Source organism: Lynx canadensis, chromosome B3 (genome assembly GCF_007474595.2).
Source record: "Lynx canadensis isolate LIC74 chromosome B3, mLynCan4.pri.v2, whole genome shotgun sequence".
Classification (NCBI taxonomy): domain Eukaryota; kingdom Metazoa; phylum Chordata; class Mammalia; order Carnivora; family Felidae; genus Lynx; species Lynx canadensis.
In genome coordinates, this window is record NC_044308.2 from 118495264 (window position 1) to 118511634 (window position 16371).

Consider the following 16371-nt stretch of genomic DNA (forward strand, 5'->3'; position numbering starts at 1 on the left):
GGGGAGAGGGGCAGAGGGACAGAGAGAGAGAATCCCAAGCAGGCTCCACACCCGGTATGGAGCTTGACACAGGGTTTGATCCCATGACCCTGGGATTATGATCTGAGCTGAAATAGAGAGTCAGATGCTCAACTGACTTAGCCACCCAGCCACCCCCAGGAATAGATGCCTTTTACTGAAAGCCTACATGGTACTGCACCGTACAAATAGAATCTCTAATCCTTCTAATAATCCTGAGAGATAAACACAGCACATTAATAAACTATCTCAGAGAGATTAATTGATTTGCCTAACACCACACATTTATTGTGTAGTGAAACTAAGAATCAAATCAAGTCTGTCAACTATGAAGTCCATGCTCTTCCACTCTAGCACAACGTCTAATAATATCTCCTTGTCACACTTCCAATGCAGCAGGCACTGTAGTAGGTACTTACATAAATTATCTCCTTCACACTTGACAATTACCCTAAAAGTCAGGTATTATTAACCCCATTTCACAGATGAGAAAACAGATGCTTACATATTTAAAACCATGCCCAAGGTCCCAAAATTCAAGCTAAGGTTTGCCTTGCATAAGCAAAGCTCACCTTCACAACTAAATTTAAAATTCCTTTTGGGACTCCTGAGTGGCTCAGTCGATTAAGCGCTGGACTCTTGATTTCAGCTCAGGTCATGATCTCAGATCGTGAGATCAAGCCCCCCATCAAGACCTGCACTGGGCATGAAGCCTGCTTAAGATTTTTCTCTTTCTCTCTCCCCTGCTCACATGTGGGCACCCTCTTTCTCTCTCTTAAAAAAAAAAAAAAAAAAAAAATCAGAGATGGAAACTGGTGCATTCTGGAAAACATTATGGAGGTTCCTCAAAAAATTAATAATATAACTACCCTACGACCCAGTAATTGCACTACTAAGTATTTATTCAAAGGATACAGGAGTGCTGATTCAAAAGGGCACATGCCATGCACCGCAATGTTTCTAGCAGTGCTATTGACAATAGCCAAAGTATTGACAGAGCCCAAATTATTACTATATGTTAACTTGGACTTATATTTTAAGATATATATATAATATTAGTAAAATTCCTTTTGTTTCCCACAATACCCAGTAAGATGTTACTATATATTCATAAAGCACCTATGTACCAAGTATCATACTGAAGTCAAATGAATTTTTGAAGGAAAATGAATGCAATCATATAATTGTGACAGATTCTATTAACTGGCTGCCTAAAAAGCCATTCCCAAATCCTTCCTTCCTCCTTGCCTCTCACTATAGAGGCCAAAAGCTACTTACAGTTAGAAGTGACTATATGACCCAATTTGGGCCCAGGAGACATTAGAAGTAACTTGCTAGAAGCACTGATAGGAAAGCTTTTGCTCAGCCTGGACCTTTTGCCTTCCTCCTTAAATGTGGGTGGAAGGCTGGAGCTGGAGCTGTCTTAGGGCCATGAAGGCCAAGCAAATCACAAAGATATGGGCCCCAACATTGTTAAGCCACTGAAACAACATGAGCAACTGCCTACTTCCAGAATTATGTAAGAAAAACAGACCTTTCTTTGTTTAAGCCTTGTAGTCAGGTTTTCAATTACTTAGAGTTGGATACAATCCTTATACACCACCATATCAGAAACTCTACCACAACTTTAACTGTAATTTCCTGACAAATAACTAAAACCAAAGTTACTTGCTAGTCCTAAATCAGTCTGACAAAGTTATAATCTCCTGATAAGGACTATTCTAAGTATTTGCTCAGACAGCTTTAGGAAGTCTGAGCTGAGGGAAGAATGACAGAAAACAAGAATACAGAATCAGGAAGATCCAGGGGCTCTGAATTGCACACATGGTAGGAGCTCAGACTCTCAAAACAATTACCAAGAGTATATCATCAAGAGGGTCATCCCCTCAAATAATAACTTAAGCCTTCAAGAGTAAACTTCAAAACAAAAACCTGGGAACATTAAGACCACTGTCTCCCCAAATTCATATCGCTAATATTCTTAGGTATGATATGGTATTGGGAGTTAAATAGAAAAATAATTTGCTTTTATTACATATTTATTGAAGTATAATGACCTTTTTTTTTTTTTAGAAGATGGACACTTAAGTACTTAGGGATGAAGTATCATGATGCCTGCAACTTTCTTTCATGGTTCACAGAAAAAAATACACATGTATTAGAATATATATATATAAAGCATATATACAAAGTATGACAAAATATTTAAGTTACTGAATTATCAGAGAGATACAGATGTTCAATGTACTCTTCTTTCAACATTCTTACACACTTGAAATGTCTCATAACAAAAGTTGGCATTAATGTTAGTTTCCTGGCTTGGGTATTTTGCTATAACTATGTAAAATATAACCACTGGGGAAAACTAGGTAAAAGTCACACCAGACCTCTCCTCTTTTTACAACTTCCTATGAATCTAGAACTATATCAAAATAAAATGTTAAAACCAAAGTACTGAGAAGACTTCTTGTTTGGTAATAGGATAAACAAACACCTCCCTTTATCTCTCACTGAACTATAAAACCTGGACAGTATGCATCAACAACTATTTGAAGACCCTGAAAAGTAAATATTACAGGTGGATTTGGGAACAGCACCAGAATTCAAAGTATCACTGAACCTGCTGTGAATTTAACATTTCTTTCCTCTAGTATTTTCCAGCCTAAACTCAACACAATCCAAAACTCAGAAGTGAGCACTATGGCGCAGGTGGTGAGAAATACAGAAGAAGCCCTCTAGCTCTCGCTCAAAGCTAGAAAAGGGAACGTGTAACGCTCAGAAAAAGTGAGGATTCCCAAATCCTTTGGGAATTTTTCCTCTCTTTCTCCCCATCCTTTCATGTTCCAGTCCCCAGGTCTTCTGTGGTGAGTACAGCAAAGCAGCAGCAGCAGTAGCAGCAGCAAGAGTATCTGAAAATAGAAAGCCTCCAGGGGTGAAAATTTAGAGGGGAACCTTCCTCTCCATTCAATGGAGCCCTTGCCTCTAAGTGGACAGGACAAACTCCATTTTTTTTTTCCTTTTCTCTGTGTCCTCAGGGAAATGAGTCCATAAAGTTGTTTATGAACTCTGAGCTCACCCTCAACTTATGTAGGTATGGACCCAATGTAATACATAACAATAACTTTGAAAACTGAGATAATGGGTAGAGCTCCATCCAGAAGTAATCACTATCAGGGTCATCCAAGTGCCTCATTCATAAGGCTATTCCATTCACTTAAGCAATAAGTATTGGATGAATAAGGCCCCTTCTTTGTCCTCAAGGAGGTAGCAGTCTAGGATAGGATGTAGTAAATAACTGCAATTTAGTTTGAGAGCTGCTATAATAAAGGTACATACTAGATACAGAGTTATTGCAGAAGATGAAGCAATTCAATGGACAAGCTAGGGAGCACTTCAGAGAAGTGATTTAGCTGGAACTTAAATGATATATTGTGGTACCCCTAAAAAGACAAGGTGGGCAGGACACAGCATTCTGGGAAGTAGGAAGAGCTGGCAAAAGCTCAAAGGCAGAAGAGCATCGTATATTAAAGGAACTACAAGGAATTTGGTGAGAATAATCTTAAAGGAAGCACTGGAAAAAAAAAAAAACGTAAGAATAAACAGAAGCACTGAGCTGTAAGATTGAAGTGTAGCTAGAAAACAGATAAAAAGTGTAGGTCCATAAAGGTACAGCTCCTTAAACATCACATTAAGAAATTTACCTTTTCTTCACAGATAGCAAAGTATAATTATGAATGGTACAATCAGACCTGTGACTAAGGATAATTCTAGATGTTTTCTATTTTCTGACTGTTGTGGACTAGAACAGTGACTTCCAAACTTTTTTGATCCCATACCCATTACTAAAAACTTTTGAGTATATCCCCTCAATATATGTATATTTATTACATTTAGACATTATTATGGTCAAATATATTAAATGTATACATATATTAAATGTACAAAGTAGAAAGTGTTTAAATGATGACATAATAAATAAAATAATAGATGAAAAGTAGAAATAATTCAAACGCCCATCAACTGATGAATTAACTTTTTAAATTGGTATATACAGCATTAGATGGTATATGCCTGGCTGGCTCAGTCAGTAGAGCATGTGACTCCTGATATCAGGGTTGTAGGTTCAAGCCCCATGCTGGGTGTAGAGATCACTTAAAAATAAAATCAGGGGTGCCTGGATGGCTCAGTCAGTTGAGCATCCGACACCTGGTTTCAGTTCAGGTCATGATCTCATAGTTTGTGGCTTTGAGCCCCACATCAGACTCCGTGCTGACAGTGCAGAGCCTGGTTGGGATTCTCTCTCACTCTCTCTCTCTGCCCCTTCCCCACTCACTCTCTCTGTTTCTCAAAACAAACTTTTAAAAAATTTAATAAAATAAAATCATAAATTTATAAATTCATAAATAAATAAATAAAATTGGTGTATCCATACAACAGAATACTACTCAATAATAAAAAGGAACAATGCTGATACAGGCTACAATATAATGGCCCTCAAGAACATTCAGGTAAGTAAAAGAAGCTGGACACAAGACCACATGTTGTATGATTCCATTTATATCAAATCTCCAGGAAAAGCAAATTTTTAGAGACAGAAAGTAGATTTATGATTACCTGAGGCTTGGGTTAGAAATAAGAATTGACTACAAGTAGGCAGAAGGGATTTCTAGGAGGTGATGAAAATGTTCTAAAACTGAATTGTGGTGATGACAACTTTGTAAATTTACTAAAAATCACTGATTTGTACCCTTACAAGTGAATTTTATGTATATAAATTATTTGTCAATAAAACTGCTTGAAAACAAAAACTAAACATAATGTGAATATTTTAATGTAGAAATCTATGCAAAGTAAGTTCCTAATTGCCTAGAAAACAGAAAGATGGAAGTAAAAAGGTTGTTAAGGGGCCTAATTGACAGTCAAAAGACACCATGGAGACCTAAATGTAAGACAGCGATAGTGAGAACTCAAAGAGGACTTGCTTCAAGTTAAAATGCAGAGTAAGGCTATCAAATTATCACATCAAAAATTACTGAGATTACATATTTAACCGGTACATATTACATCAATAAAATAAACAATATTCTTATTAATCTTAAAATTCCAAAAACCAGACCCAATCAATACAATCTCAGCTTTGCTCTGGTGAAAGAATTTTTTTATTTTTAAATGTTTATTTATTTATTTATTTTGAGAGAGAGAGGGAGAGAGAGAATCCCAAGCAAGCTCAGCACTATCAGCACAGAACCTATGCGGGGCTCAAACTTGCGAGTCGTGAGATCATGACCTGAGCCAAAACCAAGAGTCAGATGTTTAATTGACTGAGACACCCAGATGCCCCAAGAGTTAATTTTAATTTAGTACCCTGAGATCTGAGAAATTCCTTCTTATGGCATTGTCATTACTTTACAGACTTAGCTCTGTAAGGTGCTCAAGCCTCTATTCTCCTTTACTTCTTAATCAATGTGTCACAAATCAGATAAAATGCAACATGCTGGACAGTGGTACAGTTTTATGATATGTATAACCACTTTTTCTTATATGATTAATAGACTCTGAAAATAACACATTTTTCATTCCATTATGTTTTTCTGTTAAACAGAACTTTTTAATATATATAAACTAGTATTAACACATAATACTCAAAAAGAGGAGATGTGACTTAAATATCAATGTCAAAATACCTGGTTAATCTTTAACTCACCCCTCACTGCTCATTCTAACCCTGGTTTTATTAAGCACTGATTTTTTTTTTTTTTCAAAAAATTTTTTTAACGTTTATTTATTTTTAAGACAGAGAGAGACAGAGCATGAATGGGGGAGGGTCAGAGAGAGGGAGACACAGAATCTGAAACAGGCTCCAGGCTCTGAGCTGTCAGCACAGAGCCCGATGCGGGGCTCGAACTCACGGACCGCGAGATCATGACCTGAGCCGAAGTCGGCCGCTTAACCGACTGAGCCACCCAGGCGCCCCTTAAGCACTGATTTTCTAATTTACCTCTAACTACTGTCAAAATTGGACTTTCCTGACATTTATCCAGTTTTAAGACTTTCAAGAGATTCAAAGATGTCAAAATTCTTAAAGTCTCCTTTTTCCAAAGATTAAATTATCCCAGTGGGAGGGGGAGTTCTGATTTCCTCCTGCTATAGTCAGAAAAGGCTTTTAAGATTCATCTTTCTTATAGTTTTTTCTTACAAATTCAAACAGTTATTTGAAATTCAGAATTAATGAACAAGTTTTCTTTTCTACAGATAGATGATGAAAGAAAAACATCTCTGTAAAATATCTCCATTAATGACAGCATGACTTTCTTCCAATCAGACCTCAACAATTTTCCTCACCTGTTCACTTCTCTTATCCTTAGATCACTAATATGAATGTTTAGTGATTAACATACAATCTGTATCCTAATGAACAGGGACCTAGGAAGTCTTTACTGTCAATCCTCTGACACAGACTCCTCAATTTGTAAATTTGTAAAAGTAACTTGGAGTTAGTAAACTTCCAAACTTTCTCAGAAGCTAACATTTCTTTAAAATATTATAATCAGGGGGCGCCTGGGTGGCGCAGTCGGTTAAGCGTCCGACTTCAGCCAGGTCACGATCTCGCGGTCCGTGAGTTCGAGCCCCGCGTCAGGCTCTGGGCTGATGGCTCAGAGCCTGGAGCCTGTTTCCGATTCTGTGTCTCCCTCTCTCTCTGCCCCTCCCCCATTCATGCTCTGTCTCTCTCTGTCCCAAAAATAAATAAACATTGAAAAAAAAAATTTTTTTTAATATTATAATCAGGTTAACGGGGCGCCTGGGTGGCTCAGTTGGTTAAGCGTCCGGCTCCAGCTCAGGTCACGATCTCGCCGTCTGAGAGTTCGAGCCCTGCATTGGGCTCTGGGCTGACAGCTCAGAGCCTGGAGCCTGCTTCCGATTCTGTGTCTCCCTCTCTCTCTGCCCCTCCCCGTTCATGCTCTGTCTCTGTCTCAAAAATAAAATAAACGTTAAAAAAATTTTTTTTTAATATTATAATCAGGTTAAAATCAAGATAAATCTATACTTTTAACGATACCTTATAATGTAAAATAATCCTGTCTTGATGAACGATTAAGCTATTACAATATTACTGAATTGACAAAAAGAAAACTTAGTACTTCACATAACATGAAACATCATCCTATGCGTCAAAAGGCAAGACCTCCTTTGGCAAAATGCAGAAAATAAGCCTAGCTCTATTAAACACTATAAACAGTTATGCATTAAGGGTGCCCAGGTCATTCAGTCAGTTGAGTGTCCAATTCTTGATTTCAGCTCAGGTCATGCGTATGGGACTTAGCCCTGAGCCAGGCTCCACCCTCAGTGTGGAGCCTACCTAAGATTCTCTTTCCCTCTGCCCCTCTTCCCTGCTTGCATGCTCTCAAAAAAAAAAAAAAAAAAAAAAAAAAAAAAAAAAGCATTAAAAACAATGTCCTATTCAACACTGTACTAGACATTCTAGCTAGAGAATTAAAAAAAAATAAATAAATAAATCCAACTTGGAAAGGAACAAGTGAAACTATTTTTATAGAATGGATTAAAAAATGTGGTGTATACATATAATAGAATATTATTTAGCCTTAAAAATGAAGGAAATTCTGGGGCGCCTGGGTGGCTCAGTTGGTGGAGCTTCCGACTTCAGCTCAGGTCATGATCTCACGGTTCGTGAGTTCGAGCACCGCATCAGGCTCTGTGCTGACAGCTTGGAGCTTGGAGCCTGCTTCGGATTCTGTGTCTCCCTCTCTCAACCACGCCCCCACTTGATCTTCCCCTCCCCTCAAAAATAAACAAACATTTTTAAAAAATTTAAAACAAAAATGAAGGAAATTCTCACATATACTACACCAAATGTCCTTGAGGACATTATGCTCAGTGAAATAAGCCAGTCACAAAAAGACAATACTGTATGATTTCATTTATATGAGGTACCTAGAGTAGTCTAATTCATTGACAGAAATAGAATCCTGGTTGCCAGGGGCGAGGGGATGGGAGTATAGGGAGTTGTTTAACAGGTATCAAGTTTCAGTTTCACAAGATGAAAAGTTCTAGAGATTGGGTTGTACAACAATGTGAATGTATTTACTGACATTACACTAAAAAAGAGTTAATATGGTAAATTCTATGCAATGGTAAATTTTATGCAATGCCAATCACTTCCTTACCACAAATTTTACACTTTTGTTAAATATTTCATACACAAAAGGTGTTATACCTTTTTTTAAATTTTTTAATGTTTATTTTTCAGAGAGACAGAGCACAAGTGAGGGAGGGGCAGACAGTGAGGGGACACAGAATCTGAAGCAGGTTCCAGGCTCTGAGCTGTCAGCATAGAGCCCGATGCGGAGCTCGAACTCACAAGCTATGAGATCATGACCTAAGCTGAAGGTTGGAAGCTTAAACAACTAAGCCACCCGGGCACCCCAGTGTTCTAATTTTTAATAACGGGGTGGGGAGTTCCAGAGAAGAAAGTCACACAACTTCTGTTTTGCCAAAAATCTGTATAAGCATGAACCGAATGTCATTTTTCAATGGAGTGTCACTGTAATTTTAGAGATGGGAATACTAAAGAAAAAAAAAAGAATACTGATGAGTAGGATAACCAATAACCCCAAAGAAATATAATTTCTGCCTTCCACAATTATTCAAATTTTTTTTGCATGTTAAAAGAATATTTACATATTCATCTTTACAAAAGAACTTTTATCATTTACCTCCTTCCATGGATTGAATAAAATGTCACAGAGTAAACACAAATCATATTTGCAATTTCTATAGGGTTTTTTAGAAGTTTTTATTGTTGTGGCACCTGGGTGGCTCGGTCGGTTAGGCGTCCATCTTCAGTCTTCGGCCTAGGTCATGGTCTTGACGCTCCCGAGTTAGAGCCCCGCGCAGGGCTCTGTGCTGACAGCTCAGGGCCCGGAGCCTGTTTTGAATTCTGTGTCTCCGTCTCTTTCTCTGCCCTGCCCCTGCTCACATTCTGACTCTCACACTCTCTCTCAGAAATAAATAAACATTAAAAAAAATTTTTAAATGCTTAAAACAGGGGCACCTGGGTGGCTCAGTTGGCTAAGCATCTGACTCTTAGTTTTAGCTCAGGTCATGATTTTGTGGTTTGCAATCAATCAAGCCCTGTGCTGGGCTCTGCGCTGACAGTGCAGCCTGGGATTCTCTTTCCCTCTCGACCCCTCCCCACTTGCACACACATACACACACACTCTCTCCCTCTGTCTCAAAATAAACTTAAAAATGCTTAAAACAAAAAATAAGGTAAGTTAATGATAAAAGGTTTTATATATGTTTGTGTATATATGCATATATTGTTGTTATTGTTATTTAATATACAATATTTTACACTAACCATTATTCCCAATCTACATCTACTGGAAAACATCTCATCTTGTTTTTAAATGAAAAATGAAACAGAACAGCTTTCCCATTTATTACACTTTGAACTAAAATATATTGTTTCAAAGAATGAAATCATTTACAACAATGTGGATGGAACTAAAGGGTATTATGCTAAGTGAAATAACTCAGAGAAAGACAGATATCATGATTTCACTTACACATGGAATGAGAAACTCAACAGATCAACATAGGGGAAGATAAGGAAAAATAAGATAAAAACAGTGAGGGAGGCAAACCATAAGAGACTCTTAAATACAGAGAACAAACTGAGGGTTGTTGGAGGGGTGGGAGGGGAAATGGGTTAAATGGGTGATGGGCATCAAGGACGGCACTTTTCAGGATGAGCACTGGGTGTCATATGTAAGAGATCAATCACTGGGTTCTACTCCTGAAGCCAAGACTACACTGTATGTTAACTAACTTGAATTTGAATTGAAAATAATAAAGTAATATAAACTATATTATTTCATAAACTCAGTCAATTCTGATTACTCACAGTAAAGAGCAAACTTCTGAGATTACCTCTATTGTCACAATTGCTGGCTCAGTCATTTTCCACTGTAGGATATCTACCTGTGAGTACCTAGGAAATAGGACTGAACCAATGCTGCCAAATTAGGCTCATATCTAGACAGCAAAAAAATTTTCTGGGTCTAAGAGATAATGAGTATATGTATATATATAACAGTACATATTAATTATAGCTTATTTCCCACCTATAGTGAACAACATCTCCATGTAATACTTAGAGGATAATCTAAAAATATTACCCCATTACATCCAGAAATTAAGTACTAGCTATATTCAAACCTGCGACAGGCAATTTATATAAATGGTGAGTAAGTGTGATTAATACAACCAAATACTCTACAACTTGGTAAGTTTTCTTGTTCCATTGGAAAAAAATGTTTAATTACCAGAAATTTAGCAAGTAAAATTGTACAATCCAAAAAGAGCTTACACAGTTTTCCTCAAAAGCAGCAGAAAAAACAAACCTGATGCATACAATAACACTGGCACTAGTTTCTTAAATCTACCATATTGGAAACCAGGTTCCCAAATAATTCTCCAATTATTAAAATAAGGGGGGAAAAAACAAGTAGCCTTTGAACTAAAATAAAAGAAATATAAACTACATTGTTTCATAAACTCAGTCAATTCTGACTCAAAAACAAAAAACCAAAGATGCAGATCTTATTTTTTAATGTTTATTTATTTTGGGGTTGGGGGGGAGACAGAGAATCCCAGTCAGGTTCCATGCTGTCAGCACAGAGACCAATAAGGAGCTCGAACTCAGAAACTGTGAGATCATGACTTGAGCGGAAATCAAGAGTCAGACACTCAACCAATAGAGCCACCCAGATGCCCCCGAATTTTATTCTGCATCTTGTTTATAAATTTTTATCTCTATTTTTCATTATGCTGCTTTGTTGATACAAACAAAAATTCAAAATCTATTTCACCTCTTCCTGTTTAGGCATCTTATTTTCAGCATCATACTCTACTCAGGAAACGCACACAAAATTCTTACTGGACTCAGACACCATAATTTCCTGCCAATATTCCTCTTTTCATATATTATACATGTTGTTTATATTCTTCATCTTAAAAGTAATACAAACTGTGGCCCATTATATTCTTCCAAGATAGCTACAATGGGAGATTCCATCCCATTGTATCTCTTCTTATAATGAGATGTTGATATTCCTCCCTTCAAGTGGTGTGGTCTATGTCTACCCCCTCCTCTGAACATAGGTGGGCCTTACTGACTACTTCAACCAACAGAAAAAAGCAGATTTAAGACTATGTGACTTCCAAAACTAAGTCAAATATGCCATGCAACTTCACCTTGTTCTCCTGGGATGCTCTCTCTTGGAACCTAGCCACCATGCTGTGAGGAAGCCAAGCAGCCAAAATGAAAGGTCATGTGTAGGTGTTCTGGCCAAGAGCCCAGGCTGAGGTCCCTGCCAATAGCCAGCGTTAACCACCAGACACATGAGTGTGCAAGCCTTCAAACGATTCCACCGCCCAGCCAATCAAGCCACCCCACCCTTCCAGCTACTCCACCTCAGGCTACATATTAACGGAGACAAACTGTCCCCCCCAAGTAAGTCTTGACCAAATTACAGAAACATAATCAAAATAAATGACTGTGGTATGTTTTGAACCACTAAGTAAGTTTCACCACTGCTAACATTTTGACACATATTTTACCATCAAGAAAATATTTTGCCCCACTCACCTAAGATTTCAAATGCTTTATTTTTACTGGAATAAAGGGCCAAGTTTTAAAGGTAGTCAACTGTTTGTATCTAACTAGAAATAGGAAGGGAAAACATTACAGTCATTCTACTTTTCTTCTCTTTACTCTTTCACGTACCTGTCCTTAGTGAGGTATCTGAGGATGGCTGGTACACCAATATTCCAATCTATGGATGTGAATCAAGACCTTGGGTTGCAACAGCAGCTGTACTGGACCTCCTCCCTGGAAGAAGTTGCTGAAGCCCCAAATCTGCAATTTTTAAGGAAAGAAAATACTAAATATAAACATTTCCTTTCAATCACTTATAATTCCATCTCCACAACTAAATGGGTGCTGGCAGAGTAGGTTAAGATTACATGTAAGTGAACGCACAGGTCTCACTAAAAGTGGAATAATGCGGATTCAAGATCCAGCTCTACTTACTAGATATATGATCTTACTGAAAGAACGAATTAGGGCACCTGGGTGGCTCGGTTGAACGTCCGACTTTGGCGCAGGTCATGATCTCCCGGTTCATGAGTTTGAGCCCCACATTGGGCTCTGTGCTGACAGCTGGGAGCCTGGAGCCTGCTTCGGATTCTGTGTCTCCCTCCCTCCCTCTCTCTCTGCCCCTCCCTTGCTCACACACTCTCTCTCAAAAACAAACTTAAAAAAAAAAGAATAAATTCTCTGTGCCTAAGTCCCACCATGTAATGAAGACTGTGGTGACTGGATCAAAATCTTGGGCTAGGAGTTAGAAGATCTGGGTTCTAAACTCAGTTATCATTCTGCCTTGCTGTAAGAATTTTGATACTTCTCAGGGTTCAGATATACCATCTCTAAAAGGAGAGGGTTGTTTTAGATAATGGTTCCTGAAATCTAATCCTTAAACAGATGCCAGCCATGACTAAAAAATGGGTGTAAAGTTACCAACTGTGCTTACTCTGAGATTGTCCTTCCTATTTTTTGTTATTAAAATGGTTTCTTTTATGAGATGATGTGATAGACAGTAGTATAGTTTTTTAAATATCTTGAAGAGTCAAAATCAAAAGCCTATAGCCCTATGTAAACAATATAGAATTCTTTTTAGAAATTCTTGTATGTATGCAACTTACATGAGCTCTAAAACCCCCTCTACTTCTAACATTCCACATATTTACTATTCAACTAGCATTTTTTAGGTACCTAAAATGTGACAGACACTCTACCAGTTGCTGGGGAAGCCCCAAAATAAATAAGATTAGTCCCTGCTCCTAAAAATCTCCCAATCTAACAGGGAAATAGACACATAAACCTCAAATACAATTTAACAGGCTAAGTTTTGTAATAGAGGCTTTACACCTTGCAACATACAAGAGGTAAAACAGCGGAATGAATGAATTTTTAAATTAAGTAGGATTTTTTAAATTATTACTTAAGATTTTATTTGCAGGGGGTGGGGGCACTTGGCTGGCGCAGTCAGAAGAGCATTCAACTCTTGATCTCAAGGTTGTGAGTTCAAGCCCCACACTGGGTGCAGAGATTACTTAAATAAATAAAACTTTAAAAAATGAGATTTTATTTTTTTAAGTAATCTCTACACCCAATGTGGGGCTTGAATTCACAACCCTAAGATCAAGAGTCACACACTCCACCAACTGAGCCAGCCAGGTGCCCCAAATTAAGTGGGATTTTAGAGCTTTATAATTGTATGAAGAATTACTCAACTTCTTTAAATCTCAATTTCCTTACTTGCAAAACAGGAATGATTACAGATAACACAGAGTTGTGGTAAATAGATAAAATGTAAAAACAAAGGACAATCCACCCAAAAATTTGGCTTATATACTTTCCAGAAGACAAATTAAAAATGTATCATATATTAATGACCTGGCACAAAAGGGATTATTTACAACACTGATTTACACTCAGAGGTACCTTTGTACACTAACTTCTAAACATCTGAAGGCTTACAACCAAGTTTGCTCCATTTATATTCCTAGCACCTAGTACAATTCCTTAATAATGGCAAGTATTAATAAATAGTTTATTAGAAAAAAGGACTGAATGAACGAATGGCTTTTTTAAAAAAATTTTTTTTTTCAACGTTTATTTATTTTTGGGACAGAGAGAGACAGAGCATGAACGGGCGAGGGGCAGAGAGAGAGGGAGACACAGAATCGGAAACAGGCTCCAGGCTCTGAGCCATCAGCCCAGAGCCCGACGCGGGGCTCGAACTCACGGACCGCGAGATCGTGACCTGGCTGAAGTCAGACGCTTAACCGACTGCGCCACCCAGGCGCCCCAACGAATGGCTTTTTTAAAAAAACAGGAACTAAAGTTATAATAGCTGAAAGTAAAAATTCTTAAGTTTTCATTCAAAACTAATTTTAAGTGTGTATTTTAAGTACCCAGACCTGTCATATTAGAACCTGGATACGCAGGCCTGTTTTAAAAAGCAAAACAGGGGTGCCTAGATGGCTCAGTCGGTTGAGCATCCAACGCTTGATTTTGGCTCAGCTCATGAATCTTAGGGTTATGGGATCAAGTCCTGTGTCAGGCTCTGCACTAACAGGTTGGGGTCTACTTAGGATTCTCTCTCCCCTCTCTCTCTCTGCCCCTGCCCCACTTGCATGCACATACGCACAGGTGCACACACACACACACAGGTGCACACTCTCTCTCTCTCAAAAATAAACGGGAGGGAGGAAGGGAGGAGGGAAGGGAGGAAGGAAGGAAGGGAGGAAGGAGAAGGAAAGAAAGAAAGAAAGAAAGAAAGAAAGAAAGAAATAAAGAAAGAAGGAAAGAAAGAAAGAACGAACGAACTCCCAGGTTGGTTTATGTTCCAAGTAGCTGTCCCTAGAGGAACGGATCGGAGAAAGAAACTTAAGCACAGCATTTAAGCTTTATTCAGACCTGGAAGACAAAAATCTGACATACTTCCCACAAAGAACATGCCTATGGAAAAAAACTACAGTATCTATTTAAAAAAAAAAACAACAAAACACTTATTTTTTTTTTTACTAAAATTGCTATGCCAATTACAGTGATCATAAAGAGGAAACCTTCCCAATTACAAATTAAGACCTCCTACTCAAAACTTAACTCATAAATTCTGTTTATCCAACTAAATATTTACTTTCATCATATACGAAGATCCTCCTTTCACTTCCCAGTATCTGTTCAAAGGTGTTAGACCCAATCACCATCCAATCTCAATTCTGAATGACTTTCAAACATGGGTGATTACCTCCTTAATATCATATCCCTTCTTAATATGTAACCACTAACAGCTCTCATAACTACATTTTGCCAAGGCCAAGTGTGATGTGCTACTCACAACTCCAAGCCTGTGCTGCATGGCTCCAAAACATTCTTCTCCAAGTAGTAGCATGCTATTCTCTTCTCTTAATTACATACGAATTCCTTGTACTCAAAATGTGGTTCACCAACTGGTACCATCTCAGGCCCTACCTTATACCTACTAAACAGGTTCTGCATTTTAACATGAACGTCAGGTGATTCATACAAAGAAAATTTTGAGAGGCACTGTACTAATTCAGGGTCCCTTCCTCCTGCCTTACAGTTTTTGAATTGCGATTTGCCATATAAGGAAAGAGATCCTTTTTCTTTTGAGCATATTAAGACCCACCAGGGGTGCCTGGGTGGCTCAGTTGGTTGAGCGTCTGACTTTGGCTCAGGTCATGATCTCACGGTTTGTGGGTTCAAGCCCCGCGTCGGGGTCTGTGCTGACAGCTCAGAGCCTGGAGCCTGCTTCCGATTCTGTGTCTCCCTCTCTGCCCCTCCCCAGCTTGCATTCTGTCTCTCTCTCTCTCTCTCTCTCAAAAGTAAATAAAACATTAAAAAAAAAAAAAAAAGACCCACCAAAATGAAGTGAGGAATCTTTAAATAAGATTACACAGTTTCTTCACAACCTTCTTTTCATAAAAGACTGTAAGTTTTATGAAGCCAGAGACTTCACTGTATCCTCAAGACTAAAACAGTACCAGGTAAATATTTGTAGAAGAAACAAAACAGACAACAGATGATCCCTAAGGTCCTCTGACTTTTAAATCTTTGGCTCTTCCATTTGCCATGTAAACAAAATTGTATCTAAGGAAAGGGAAGCTAAAAGATCATCTAAATTTACAAAATAAAAAATATGCCACCTTAAATGACTTGGTCACAAGGTCACAAGGCAGGTTCACTATTAAGTTCATAAAGCTCAAAAACATTTTTATAATATCATATTTTTTTTTTTAAGTTTTAACTTATTCATTTTAAGTAATCTCTACACCCATCATGGGGCTTAACCTCACGACTCCAAGATCGAGAGTCACATGCTCCGGGGTGCCTAGGTGGGTCAGTAGGTTAAGCATCCAACTTCGGCTCAGGTCATCATCTCGCAGATCTCGATGTGGGGTTTAGGCCCCACATCGGGCTCTCTGCTGACAGCTCAGAGCCCGGAACCTGCTTTGGAATCTGTGTCTCCCTCTCTCTCTGCCCCTCCCCCACTCATGCTCTCTCTCAGGAGCACACACACTCTCTCAAAATAAAATAAAACACTTAAAAAAAAAAAAAGTCACATGCTCTTCCAACTGAGCCAGCCAGGCACCCCGGTATCATTGTATTATAAATATTAATATATTTTATAATTATATTTTAGGTCAAATGACAATACTTCCTCTACATGTACACTATCA

General features: G+C 38.2%; 1 protein-coding gene across 13 annotated transcripts in view; it reads right to left on the reverse strand.

The window, feature by feature from the left end:
• Positions 1-16371, reverse strand: part of NUMB (NUMB endocytic adaptor protein) — a 196245-nt gene that overhangs the window by 137462 nt on the left and 42412 nt on the right. For all 13 annotated transcript variants that reach the window (XM_032593405.1, XM_032593407.1, XM_030319512.2 and 10 more), the window contains one exon: positions 11828-11959. The gene's annotated coding sequence lies outside the window, so the exon portion shown is untranslated. The remainder of the gene's footprint in view (positions 1-11827; positions 11960-16371) is intronic.